Genomic DNA, 13,879 nt, shown 5'->3' on the forward strand with positions numbered 1-13,879 from the left:
CATCAATTTAAGATTCCTTGCTCCATTATCCCAATATTCTGCATCTTTGGTGCAAGCTACATCATGTTATCTTCAAGTGCATGGGACTCACACGACTTGTAAGGGGTAATGTTTATAAGAAATACCAAAGGTAAAGAAGGTCAAATAAAGATCACAGTTTAAGTGCCACAATTATTTATTGATGGATTGTCACTTGCACTTGAATTATTTGTGATACTTGATGGATATATCATTATCGAGATTTGGGCTCATTACACCCATGCAAATTGTATTACCACCTAAAGTTATATTTGTCACATCTGAAACTATTGTGTGGGTTGCACACATGAAAATGTAATTGCAATAGCACATGCTAGGTCAAATTAGGTAAAAATACAAGCATGCTTCAAGGAAGGATTGGCCAAGAGCCCACAAAAGATGCCCAAAAGAGGATACAAACCCTTATTTATAGTTGTAGAGACCTTAAAATATAAAAGGGATGTGAATCCAAAAATACAAGCAAGATGCCACCCTAGAGAAGGGACCTAATCCAAACCCTAATTTCGATCTATTAATGTGTGGAAGGTCTCAATTGTAATTACCCTTTCAATGCATCCATGTTGTGGAAGCTCTATTAGTGACTATTGGGCAACCATTCACTTCTTCTATTCCATCATCTTATCTCCATTGGTGAGAGTAAGGGAGAGAGTGAATGAGAGGGTGCATATATAGCACACATGTGAGTACGAAAAAGTATTCCATGCGTCAGTCGAATCTATGAAAATTTGGTGATGTCTTGATTTTATATCTATCTTGCTTAAAATTTTGACTCCCTTCAGTGTATGAAGCAAATCATCAACTCTAGGATTGGATACTGGCTAAGTGCTCTTTCCAACTGGTATGGACATAGATATCATCAACAAAGACTTCAAGCCACTCACACAACATGTCTTTAAAGATGGTGCACATCAGTGAAGGTGGTGGGTCCATTGGTTAGTTCAAATGGCATGATAATGTAAGCAAAAACGCCCCACACTCAGTGGCAAAAGAAGTCTTATGCCGATCATCTAGGTGAACCTAAACCTAATTTTATTTGGAGAATCCATCAAGAAAGCTCTAAGCCTTCTTTCTAGCCACTCTCTAAATCATGTAATCTATGTACAATAGTGGATAGTGATCATGTTTGGTCACTACATTGACCTTCTTATAGTTGATGCATACTCAAATTTTGCCATTCTTTTTTAGTACCACAACAATGGGTGATACCCAGTAAGTACACTCAATCTCATGAATGAATCTTGATTTTTGCAATTTGTCCAATTACTCCTTTACATGCTAAAGTGTAGTAAGGATTCATGGGATAGGGCTTTGCTTGACAGGTTTGGTGTCGAGCTACATGGAAATGGTGTGAGTAAGTACCTAAGAGCTAGCACTCCTTTGAGATCTATGTAATCCCAAGTAAACACATCACGGAACTCCTTCAGTAATAATTGGATGAGCACCTCCTCACTATCCTTGCTTTAATCCTCAATGATAAAGGCAAGTTTAGATGGCTCCCCCTTCTTAATACAGTCAACTTTCTTTACTTTAGCTAGGCCTTCAATAGATTCAGTAGTTGCACCCTGGTGTTTGGCACCAAGCATAATGACAATCCAATCCCCTTTCTTGAATCTAGTAAAGCGTTTAGGGAGATTCTAGGGTTTACTTTGAGAGCCTACATTAGAGTAAGGATTCTTCTAAGCTTTCTTAAGATTCTTCCTCCTGAAGTGGACATGCTTAGGCGCGAACTAGAAGTGTTTGTAGACGACTTATGCTTACACTCTAGTTGGGCCGAACACTTAGAGAAATTGAGAGCTGTCTTTGAAAGGTGTAGGTTGTACCACCTCTCGTTGAACCTCTTAAAGTGCCAGTTCTGGCTGAAACACGGATGCATCTTAGGGCACGTACTGTCAAGGAACGGCATTGCCACTGACTTTTCCAAAGTCAGAGTCATTGTTGACTTATCACCACCCGATAACTACAAGGGAGTTCAGTGCTTCTTAGGACACACTGGATATTATCGACGCTTTGTACTAAATTACGCACTAATTGCTAGACCATTGTACAAGCTATTGATAGTGTTCGAGTGGACGGAGGAATGCGAGCGCGCATATGAGGAGTTGAAAAAGGCTCTTACGACTGCACCAATCTTACAAGCCCCAGATTAGAACATAACATTTCATGTACACATAGACGCCTCTAAGTTCGCTATTGGAGCCGTGCTATGCCAGCCTGGTGAACTTGGATTACCCGGTGAGTTTTGTCAGCAGACAGCTCACAGAGACCGAGATGAACTATTCCACGACAGAAAGGGAGGGGTTGGCCATGGTATTTGCGATAAAGAAATTTAGGCATTACCTGTTGGCCACTCCCTTTGTCTTCTTTGTTGACCATCAAGCCTTGTTATATCTTGTGAACAAGCCTTGCGCTACGGGACGCATAGATAGATGGTTACTCCTCCTACTGGAGTTTGACTTCTCTGTAGTTGTACGCAAAGCCGGATGCTCATCTCTTTAACCTGTCTAGCGAGAGAGAATTATTTAAAGCTAATTATCACTTTCTTTAGAGTTCATTAATCAATGCACATCTTATACATTTTATTTTTATTTTCAACTAACAAGAAGACAGGTATACCAAAAGCAAAAGAACTAGGATGGATTAAACCCTTATCTAGTAATTCAATCACTTGTCATTGAATTTCGTTTTGATGAAAAGGATTGTCTCTATATGGAGCTTTGGTGTCACAAGTAAGAATAAGGGAGGGAGATTATTATTGAACTCAATGCCCTGTGACATCAACTAGTTAAAAATAGAATGAAATTCATTCAAATGCATAGATACAGTAGTCCCTTTCTTCATGTGAAGATCCATGAGAAGCTATTTCAACCAATATATCTATGAAGTAAGATTTTTCTTAAAGATTATATATCTTTTTCCATTATTGCCAAGCATTATCCTCAGGTACCACAACATTGAAATAAACTTGTTTTGATAATGACAATATAAGAGTGGATTAAGATAGCTCATCTAACTCATCCCAAGTATTGTGATCAATACCTTCAGGATTTATACTCTTGGTTTTCAAAGGCCTAACCTACTTCTTTTGAACCAATACCTGCCATACCTACATCTTCCAAGTATTGTGATCAATATCTTTAGGATTTATACTTTTGGTTTTCCAAGTATTGTGATCAATACCTTCAGGATTTATACTCTTGGTTTTCAAAGGCCTAACCTAATTCTTTTGAACCAATACCTGCCATAGCTACATCTTCCAATAGGTGAAATTAGTTCCAGCAAGCTTTCCATATTGAAAATAATACTATTATTCAAAAAAACATCAATAATGATAGGATACCAATGAAAAATCCAAGAGAATGGGCTGTTGTGAATGATTAAAAATCTACCTCAAAACTTAGCTAAATCAAGGGAAAACTAGGAGGGACAATCAAAATAGAGTTGTCCACCAATTATAAGTAACTGATTGTCAAATCCAAGTATCTACTCTCATAAAGAATGCTGAAAATTGCAACTATAGCACTGATGTAATAAATGCAACAGTATGGCAAGAACCAACTATGGGTATTCGATTAAGAAAAGCCAAGCTCTCACTACCAAGAATATTCGAGAACAACCAGGATATGAATAAGCATACAACTGGTACCAAGATCTATCACAACCTCAATTTATCAATAAGCTAATCAAGCTTTAAAAATCCAAGTCGTATCCTAAGGCATAATCATAACATCCCAGTACCAAAATAGCATCACCAAGGCATTAGATATACATAATGGAGCTCATTGTTTGTTGTCTAAACTAGAACTGTTCAATTCTATGTAAAATAGAGAAGGAAATAATATATAGAATCAAATGTATGAGTGCTCAAATCTTTAGCTCTAATTGTGACATTGGTTTCTAGCTATAGAAATACTTGAATCCAATATTATATGCAAAAGTTATGGCCAAAATACGAAAGTGTTGTCAAGTTGCCATAGCTGCCCACAACTTCTACAAGATGCTTTGTATCCACTCAAAATGGATAGAATGGTTGCTTCTGAGTTTAATAAGCACTCAATAAGGCTTAGCCAAGCCTTGGAAAGCTCCTCAAGAAGTCCGGGGAACAAGCTAGAACAAGCTGGAAGAAGAGAAGACTCAATGCATACCTTAAGAGAAAGAAACAATAACCTTGAGCTAAAGCTTTGAATCTAAGTTGAAGCAAAGGATGAAGAAGCTCCTTAAATGGTTGGCTCTGATAGCAATTGAAAGATAGAACCCAAGTGAAAACACACAAGCAGAGGCAATAGCAATGCAAGAGCTATGGCAGAGGGAGCAAGAGAGCAAGAGAGCAAGAGAGAGATACACGGTATGTGGACACTCTAACAACCACAATGTGTGATCGGCCTTTCCTTATTCAATAGTCACTAAAAGAATAAAGAATAAAGTGATAGTGATTGGTGCCACCATGTGCAATGTATATGTGTGCGGTCACGATATATGAAATAAATACAAGGCAGTGTAGGCACATGTGCCTTTACTCCCAACAATAGCATACTCTTATAGCATTTCTAAATCCAAATTAGGATAAGCACCTTTGAGGGCTTTAACAAAATAAGTTATACTTGGAGCACCTCCTCTGAAGGATTTGACAAGATACATTGTACTTGGAGAACGATTGTATGATGAAGGATCCTCATCACTATACATAAAGGTGACATCTCCAAATTAACTCTAGCTTACAAGTGTACTTATTGGCAGAAATATGGGTGTAAGGGGAGACCATTTGTTTTGAAGTGTAGTATTTGGACCAAGCAATGACTTTTTGACACTAAGTAGAGTAGACTAGACAAAAGCAACACCAGTAGTGGAACAATTAGAGTAATTATACCTATAGTGATGACGAAGGATTCTTATCACTATACCTAAAGGTGACATCTCCAAATTAGCTATAGCTTACAAGTGTACTTATTGGTAGAAATAGGGGTATAAGGGGAGAAAATATGTTTTGAAGTATAGTATTTAGACCAAGCAATGACTTTTTGGCACTAGATAGAGTAGACTAGACAAAAGCAAAACCAGTAGTGGAAGAGTTTGAGTAATTATGGAGGTAGGTACCAAGAACAACATTTAATATAAGTTACAGACAATCCTCTAGATATATGTGTCCAAATCTACATCTAAGTAACTATCTAGAAATTTATTACTATATCCTCTGATAAAGTACTAATTATATTTTGATAAAAAAGAAGATTCCCAGAGATCCTCCAACTTGCCCTACTGGACATTATAAAGCAATCAACTAATTTTACAAAACACCCAACTCTATATGCTCTACTCCTACATAACCAGATATCACTTATTGGTACTAAGCTAGCTGCTTGCAATTAAAACTAGCTGCATGGGATCTGAGAACCTTGTGCCCTTTTTTTTTCTCACACCAAGTAGCATGGGCTCCAAGAACTTGTGTCCCCCCCACTGCTTGCTAAGGGCTTTGTAGGTATACCATGGTGTTGCTTACAAATGCACCTATATAGAGTGTAGTAGTGACTCTGAGCTCTGCTTGGTTTCCACTTTACGTGTGATTCCCTATATCCACTGGTGAACCCATCTCTATGAAATCACATAAGTGAGGGTTCAAGATTTGTAGGTATAGCATGGCATTGCTTATGAATGCATCTATATAGGGGGTAGTAATGACTCTCAACTTCGCTTGGTTTCCACTCTTTGTAATTTCCTATACCCGATGGTGAATCCTCACTTGTACGGTATCACCACTAAGTATAGAAAATCGCACAAAGTGGAAACCAAGCAAAGTTTAGAGTCACTACTACTACCTATATAGGTGTATCTGTATGTATCCCCCCTCCCCCCTCTTTTTTCTTTTTGGGATTTCACGCAAAGAAGCTAAAGGTGGGTCACATTATTTGCCTAGAGTTGGTATTCTACCGTAGTAAAGAGCTAACCTTAGGGTTGAGCATCAATATCTCTCATCAAATCTTGGGTGCTCAACCCGTTAATAGTTTTCCATTCATACAATAGGGTGTTTGAAAAAGATATTCTAGTCAAGGACTTGAATAATGCTAGAGAATGATACAATAACCATTCACAAGCTTCAAAAATATTTAACTAGACAAAGTCCCAAGTCCAAAAGTACCATCACTCATGGTATGAATAATCTAGAATATAACCATCTATCATCATAACTTGAACTTTACCAAAAATTGGCCCTTTTTAGTATCAAAAAACAACCAAATCACATTTATGAAAATTTCTAAAAAGCCATTAGTTTGCATATAATAAATAGTAGATTTTTTATATGAGATCAAATAAAAGTTAGTTTATTCTTGAATGACTTTATTCAACTAATGAAACACATGTAATTAGGTTTAGTCAATGGCATTCTACATGTAAATTCTACAAAAGTGCTCGTTCTTGAATTCACTAGAATTTAATTTATGTTTCATGGTGCAAAAATATTGGTTTAGAATGTTTTTGCTAAGTTTAATCCTATCAAATTGAAGCTTTAATCTAGTAGCAATAACTATTTGCATTATGAATCATATTAATGTTGCCTAATTGGATGTGCTTCTAACCATATCTAAGCAAATTGAATGTGTATCTTTTGGACTATGCATGAGATGAACAACACTCACATATTTTTGAAGCAAATGAGATTTGATTGAAAACCTATCCTACACCCTGAAATGTTCTCTTGATGAAGAGTATCTTGTAAAACATGAAGCAACTAACTTGGTCTAGAGAGTAGTTTCTTTGATTATTTCACTATATTTTTGCACAAGAATTAGCTTGCACATTTATAAAAGCATAGCAATGACATCCCAAAAAAACATGAATATGCTATACAAGTAGCATATCAAAGAGCTGGTACAAGTCTCCTTTGTTTTAAAATTATGGGGCAAGGTGCCATTCCCTTGTATACTTTTAAGAAAGATATACACTTTAGTTTTTTCTTTAAAACTATTAAATATCACAAAGATGGATCTCCATAAAACCATAGTTTTGGAAGTAGATTCTAACCTTGGTAAAGGTAGTTTTTTAAAGATTGGAGTTACCTTTGCTAGAGTCATGCTTATAATCATGAGAATGAACTAAAAGAGCCAACTATGTGAATTCTAAATGCAAAATTCATTAGTTTGACCTTCAAGACCAAATCTATCTACAATTAATTTGGTGCAATTTAGTACACATTAATCTCACCTATATACAATAAATAGCTTGAGAAACTATAACTTAAGTTACATTGCTAACTTAAACTAATAGCTTTAACTTACTATTAACCATAGTTTACTTATTACTTTTTGTCAAGCCTAAAAATATTTCAATTAATATTCACATAAGTCAATACACATATAAGTCCACTTACAACTTAGCTATAGTTGCTTTAACTAATTTATGATATAACTACGGTAATAATTATAATTCATTCCAACTTGCACCTTTGTAGTGCATATAATCATATGTAGGATCACAAAAAATAGAAGACATGAGTTGTATGGTGAGACTCTTTAAAGCTATTCTAGCTCTTTGAATAAATAAATAAATAAATAAATCATATGGAATGCTATAATCAAAGGACACATAAATACAACATGTCAAATGTAAGAAAAGAAAAAAGAAAACAAGAATACAACAACTAATTCATTATTCTCTATCTTTGTGGCTTTTGAATAATGTATGTTGTGATAATTACTCCTTTCTATTAAACTCCAAAATCCTTTATTCTAACATCAAAAGTTTCAATTATATTCACCTTCTATGATATCTTTCTTTTAATTTAAGGACTAAGTAACTAACTAATTTATTTAGCTACTAAAAATTAATTAACTAAAATAGTTACCAAAAGGTCAAACACTTAGAGTAATTAATCGTGTTACATAATCTAAATTAATTAGCCATTAGATTAACTATTTACTTAGCTATAAAATTTTAAAGGGATTGAGACCTAATTAGTTAGGTATTAAGTCAGTCATGGTTATCTTATATTACAATGACAACTAAGTAATTTCATATTAACTAGTTGATTAACCATTTTTACACATAAGATGATTGTCTCACGATATGGCCCAATGAACATATAAACTATCAATAATCAACAAACATAGTGATTTGACTAACTAGCTAAGATAAAAAATTACAAAATACAATTACTGCTTTGACCACACTACCTTATCATTGCATTTGCATCATGTCATCCCTCTTATGCAAATATTTGTAGCTCAAAGGGACAATTGTAATATCAATGCAAAAGTTAGCTTACAAGTAGGCTTGAGGAAGCAAAAGGTACTTTAGCAAGTATATTGTAAAGACTTTGAAGGGTGCATGTCCACGATATTCTAATGAAGAGCTCGTGCCAACTAGGGTGATAGGAGATGATGAGAATAAGTTGACAAAGTGAAGTGTTGAAGAGTTGGAGCTCTAGTGTAGGAGTCATTGTCAAGGATAAAGAAGATCGCCTATGCTATACTCTAATATTACATGTATCACTCTAGTGTGGTCTCCCTTGTATGTTGTCATCTTTCCCTCTCAATATGTACAATGACCCTTGCCATTCATCCATCCATGTCACCTTCTCCACCTTTATTGGCTCCATCAGAATCGTTCTTGCTTGGGTCTCCCTTCAACTCAAAGTAGCTCTAAGGTATCACAAGGACCTTTGTTAAATATCAGTCTACCCAATGGCATGGTAACTAGTTCCATCGAGTGGCTATTAAAAACCCTCTAGCCTCCTTTCCCTCTTCCTCCCTTTGGGCCAAAAAATAATGCACAATGTGGTGGCCAAGCGTTGAATGAACCCTTACCTCCCATGTATTTGTCATCAGCTCTATCAGTTACCATGTGCACGCATGCTTTGAAATTGTTTTACCTTCCAAGATACATATTGAACTAGGTTGACACATGCATCCATGTGGTCAATTTTGAATTGTTTGGAGGTCACTTAAGTTTTTGTTGCTAAGAAATGAGAGGTGAACATAAGAAATTTGATTTGTGAATCTTGTATAAAGAACATCAAATTAAGGTAAGGTATTCTATTCACAACCAATTGATCATGATTGACAAGTGTTAATAACCAACAACCTGCCAATGACGAAAAATATCACCATCACTCAAGAAACATGAAGATAGGAAAAGAACAATGACTCATAATTATAAATGAATAAAAGGAAGAATAAGATATGCAATCGTCATGTTGACTCTTAGAATATTTTGTACATTAGAATTAAGAGTATATCAGATAATATCCATGCAAAGTACTAACACACTAACATATGGTCGGGATCAGATACCAATGAATACACATTTGTCTAAGATTCAAGATCCAAAGTGATACACGGTCCATCTAAACACATCTTTAATGCTAGCTCTGTTGTAAAGTGACACCTCTATTGTATAGTGACACCAACAACTAATGCTTTGGCTATGATGGAAGCAAGAAGAGGAGGGGGAGGAATCAAGAGCTCTCAAGTTTACACACAAGAGCTCTTTATTTATGTTCATATATCATATACATAGGGTTTCTTCTTTGTGGACACATTAAACCCTTATGTCCTTCCCTTCCCTTGCTTATTGACTATTGGCCGATAAGCCTTTGTGACTTTTCCATAGATTTTGCAATGCATGCATGAGGTTCCATTCAGCCCAGGGGTGTTTTCATGCATGTATACAAGCGTACAAGACATTTTGGTTTTACCCGTAAGTTTATACAATTTGCATAGCAATGAACCTAGTGCTTGTGTTTTGTAATGAGTACTCTCCATGTACTGCAAGTATTTTACAAATTGACTTTTAAATTATATAAACCAAGCTTAGGACTAAAAATTGAATAGATGTACAATTTAACAAGATGCAAAGGTGTACTGGAACATCTTTGAAAATTAAATGTTATCTTTTTTAGCTTCGCCTTGGTCCCCTCATCTTGTTATTTCCAATTGCATGTTGTCATTTGCTATTTTTAGCAACTACAGTAGCTATTTTTAGCAACTACTTCTAAAATAATGTTTTCAATCATTCTAGTGCCCTTGGAAGCGTCCTCCACACTTTTGAACTCTAACCATTGTTATTTTTTATAGTTACTAGTTTTAAGTAGTTGCTAGTTTTAGCACTTCTTGTAATTAGCTAGCATCAAGGAGCAACATAATGCTTTGCATGATGAACTTATTGATATAAGGGACCCAATAGAACAAGTTACCATAGAGAGGGATGGCATCATACAACAATTTTTCAAAGAGTTGGAAAGAGCGAGGGCAAAGTTGAAGAACAAAGAATTGATCGAAGAGCTTGATATAAAATGACTTATTAAAAAGCTAACCTAAACATAAATGTACTCAAACTTGTAACTTATTCTTTAAAATGCAATTTCAAAATGAAAACATTAAAGCGTAGGATATAAATCTTCTTGTGTTGTATGCCATGATTGATGTTTTATTATTTCGTGTACAAACGTATAATTTGAAGTATGGATTTCACAACTCTAAATAACATATAAACTTATTGTTCCACTTACTAATCGTATCCACAATTGGAAATTTGGATGAGAAAAAAATCTTGCATCATGCAATGAAGTGCATATTTGTTTCTATTCCCATAGAGAATCTTTACTTTGAATAAAAAGTGAGCTAAATAACCAGGTTATTGATTACACTAGCTAGTAAGATTCAAGGAGATCAACAAATCCATCTCATACGAGTTCATCAATAAGCTTGTTGACTAGCTCAATAGACCCTTACTGAGGTCACAACATCTCTATGGTTTAGATATATACAACAAGGTGAGGAGTCTCTTTGATAGTTGAGAAACAATTAACTCCTTTAAGTATATTTGACGGATCTTTAGCCTTCCTTGGTAAGAGGGACAAGGTAAGATTAAGGATGGTGGCTAGAATGATTGGACAAGGAGTAAGATACAATATGCAAGAGATAAGCTACAAGAAAATGGGGTAGTTTAACAACTATAGAGGGGACTATAACAAGATGATGAGTTTTGAGATAGGTTATTTGGAAGCTATTAGATTGTAGAAACAAACAAGATGTGGATTACATATGTAATTCTACAAAAAATTGGAAGCTATGAATTTTGAGTAGAAAGATAGGGTAAAACAGGCTTAGCATGATGGCCTAGGAATAGCCTTTAAGGCTCATAATACTTTTGAGTTTAAAGGGCTCTCTCTCTCTCTCTCTCTCTCTCTCTCTCTCTCTCTCTCTCTCTCTCTCTCTCTCTCTCTCTCATATTGTTGGAATTTAATTTATGGGCATTACTAATGTTGAAAGAAGATTGTATATCATTGTGTTTTCATGCAGATGAGCCTATGGTCCATTGGTGCCTAGGGACTTTGCACACGTGCCACTTTCTTTCACCAATTACACATACCTAACCTTTTAGTTCACACAATATACTTCCTATTTCACTAACGCTTCTTTTTTTTATCCCTTACCCTTGCATAGATATTCATATCATAAGCTTTGAGGATGCAATCTTTTAAGTAGCAAATAGTGAACCAAGGCTCTAGGTTTAGGAGCAGCAATTTTTTTAAGTAGTAATTTTTTTTAGTCTCTAGGCTTATGGCCCTATAGATGGCATCGGATCATCTATTTCGACCATCTATTTTGGAATGATAAACTCTGCTTAACCATTATTGGGTTCCAATGGCTTAGAATAAACTAGTCCACGACTTAAAATATTGATGTAAATTTTGCATCTCCATTCAATCTACCACCTAGATGAAATGGCATCTATACCCATTCTTAAAGTTTCAATCAAACACAATGGCATATTATCATTAAGTGGTGAGCTTGAGCTCTTGGGACCCCTTCATGAGGCAAACTACAACTATGAGCTTGTGCAACTAGCATGTCTCTTATGTCATGGATTATGCATGCTTCTTCCTTGATCAAATACGATTGGATAGCTTAAATTGAATTACTAGTTTGGGTACATTACATTATACATGTCCATGATAATATAGCCCAAGACTTGAGTACACCTATTGCTAGGCATATGTTGCAGTGAGTTAAGTCCCAAATCTCAACTAGAAGTGCACTTGCAAGCAAATCCAACATCCTTGTGCAAGATTATGGATGAGTTGTCAACATAGTACTTCATTCATGTTTCCATATGTACCTTCTTGATGTTGCATTTAGCAAATGATGGTATGCTTGAAGTGTTTGTGAATGATACTAAGCATGTTGGGCAATTACTTGAACCAAGTGGTCCACAAATGGGCATTGAGATAGTGGTGAATAACAATCACTCTAATATGATAGAGATGTAACAACAATGTTAGTAAGCCCTTCATAATTTATCAACTTGTGATTGATGCTAAAAGTTATGAGTACAATCAACTTGCACATATGAGCTACTAAACTCAAGTGTGCTCATAGATACAACTCAATCGTGCGGTATGCATAAAGACTTACCGGCAACATGAAATACCCACAAGGTAGACAAATATGGTCACATACATTACATCATAAGACAAAGTGTCATCGCATGCATTTCATTGCGATTAGGAATTGTGAAATAGTGGATACCCCTAATCATGGTGCATGGGAAACTTAAACCTGAATAACATTCTTTCAAAATATTGGAAGTACACCAAAGCTTAATTAAGAATCCTTTTGTATAATGGAATAGTTGCATGCAAAGCCCAAATAAGCATCCTTATTACTGGTACAAAACCAACATGAGTTATAAACAATGCTAGACAAGATAGACGAGTGATTGTTGCATCTTTTATCCACAAAGATATTGAAGTAACTCACTATCAAGAAGAGCATTATACCAATACTATGCACAAGAAAACAAGGCCCAAATATTCCGTTCCTTTCGGATGCCAAAAAGAGAAAGCCAAATAGTAGTTTGTTGTGCCACAAAAAGTAATGGTTTGGTATGCCGAAAAAAGCAAGCCCAATAGGAATTTCATATGTGATATGGTGTTCAATAAATGCAAAGCAACCTACAAGTTATTTATGGTCGATTACATGCAAGAAGTTGAGACCCAAAAATTGAGTTTCTTTGACTCATGTTGTAAAGATAAATGTTCGAAATTCCAAACTTTTGTTATACCCAAGCCCCACATACTCAAGTGCAGAATGTGTATGCCGTTTTAGGTACTATTTGCTTGACATGCCAGGCATCAAGTTACTCGGGAGAAAATCATTATGCCTAGAGAAATTGATCCTCGGATCTAGAGAATTAGTGTGAGAAGCAAGATTATCAAAGAGCATCTTCCTAGTTAGAGACCTTTCTTAACAAGGAAGATGAATCTAGTCTCATCGATCACCACTCGTTCTCAAGCTATGGTATAACTCTATCAAAGAATGAGAGCCAAGGGCAACCCCCATTTCCACGTGACGCCTTGGTTTAACTTGGCCACCAGGGATCTGGGTGCTGGCACCCTCCCCCAAGCTTCGAAAAACTGCACGGACGGGTTGCGTTCAAGGAATCTGAAGGTGGGTCTTAGGCCGGTTACACACCAAAAAAGGGACGCCCACTTTGTAAGCTTTGACCAATCAAAACACTTATTTAAAGGTTGGCATCCGCAGTCCTTTACACACTGGAGAGGACATGACCTGTTGTTTACCTGCTAAACAGGTGAACTCCCCGCCTACTTTTGGACGGGGAGTCTCCCCTGCCCACTTTGTAAAGTGACGGACAAGGGTGTACTTTTTGCATTTGCAACCAATCAAAAGATTTATAAGTTTATTCTTTTTTTTTTATTTACAAACTGTGTCCCTTTGGTGTGTAAATGTATGATGCCCATGTTCGTGCCCAATTTCAAAAAGTGCATGCCCCACTCTCGGCAAGGGTTGGCCATCCATTACTTGGTGTGTAACCAACCTTAGGCTAG

Source organism: Lygodium microphyllum, unplaced genomic scaffold (assembly GCF_053477565.2).
Source record: "Lygodium microphyllum isolate KBCC unplaced genomic scaffold, Lygodium_microphyllum_v1.1.10 scaffold_40, whole genome shotgun sequence".
Taxonomy (NCBI): Eukaryota; Viridiplantae; Streptophyta; class Polypodiopsida; order Schizaeales; family Lygodiaceae; genus Lygodium; species Lygodium microphyllum.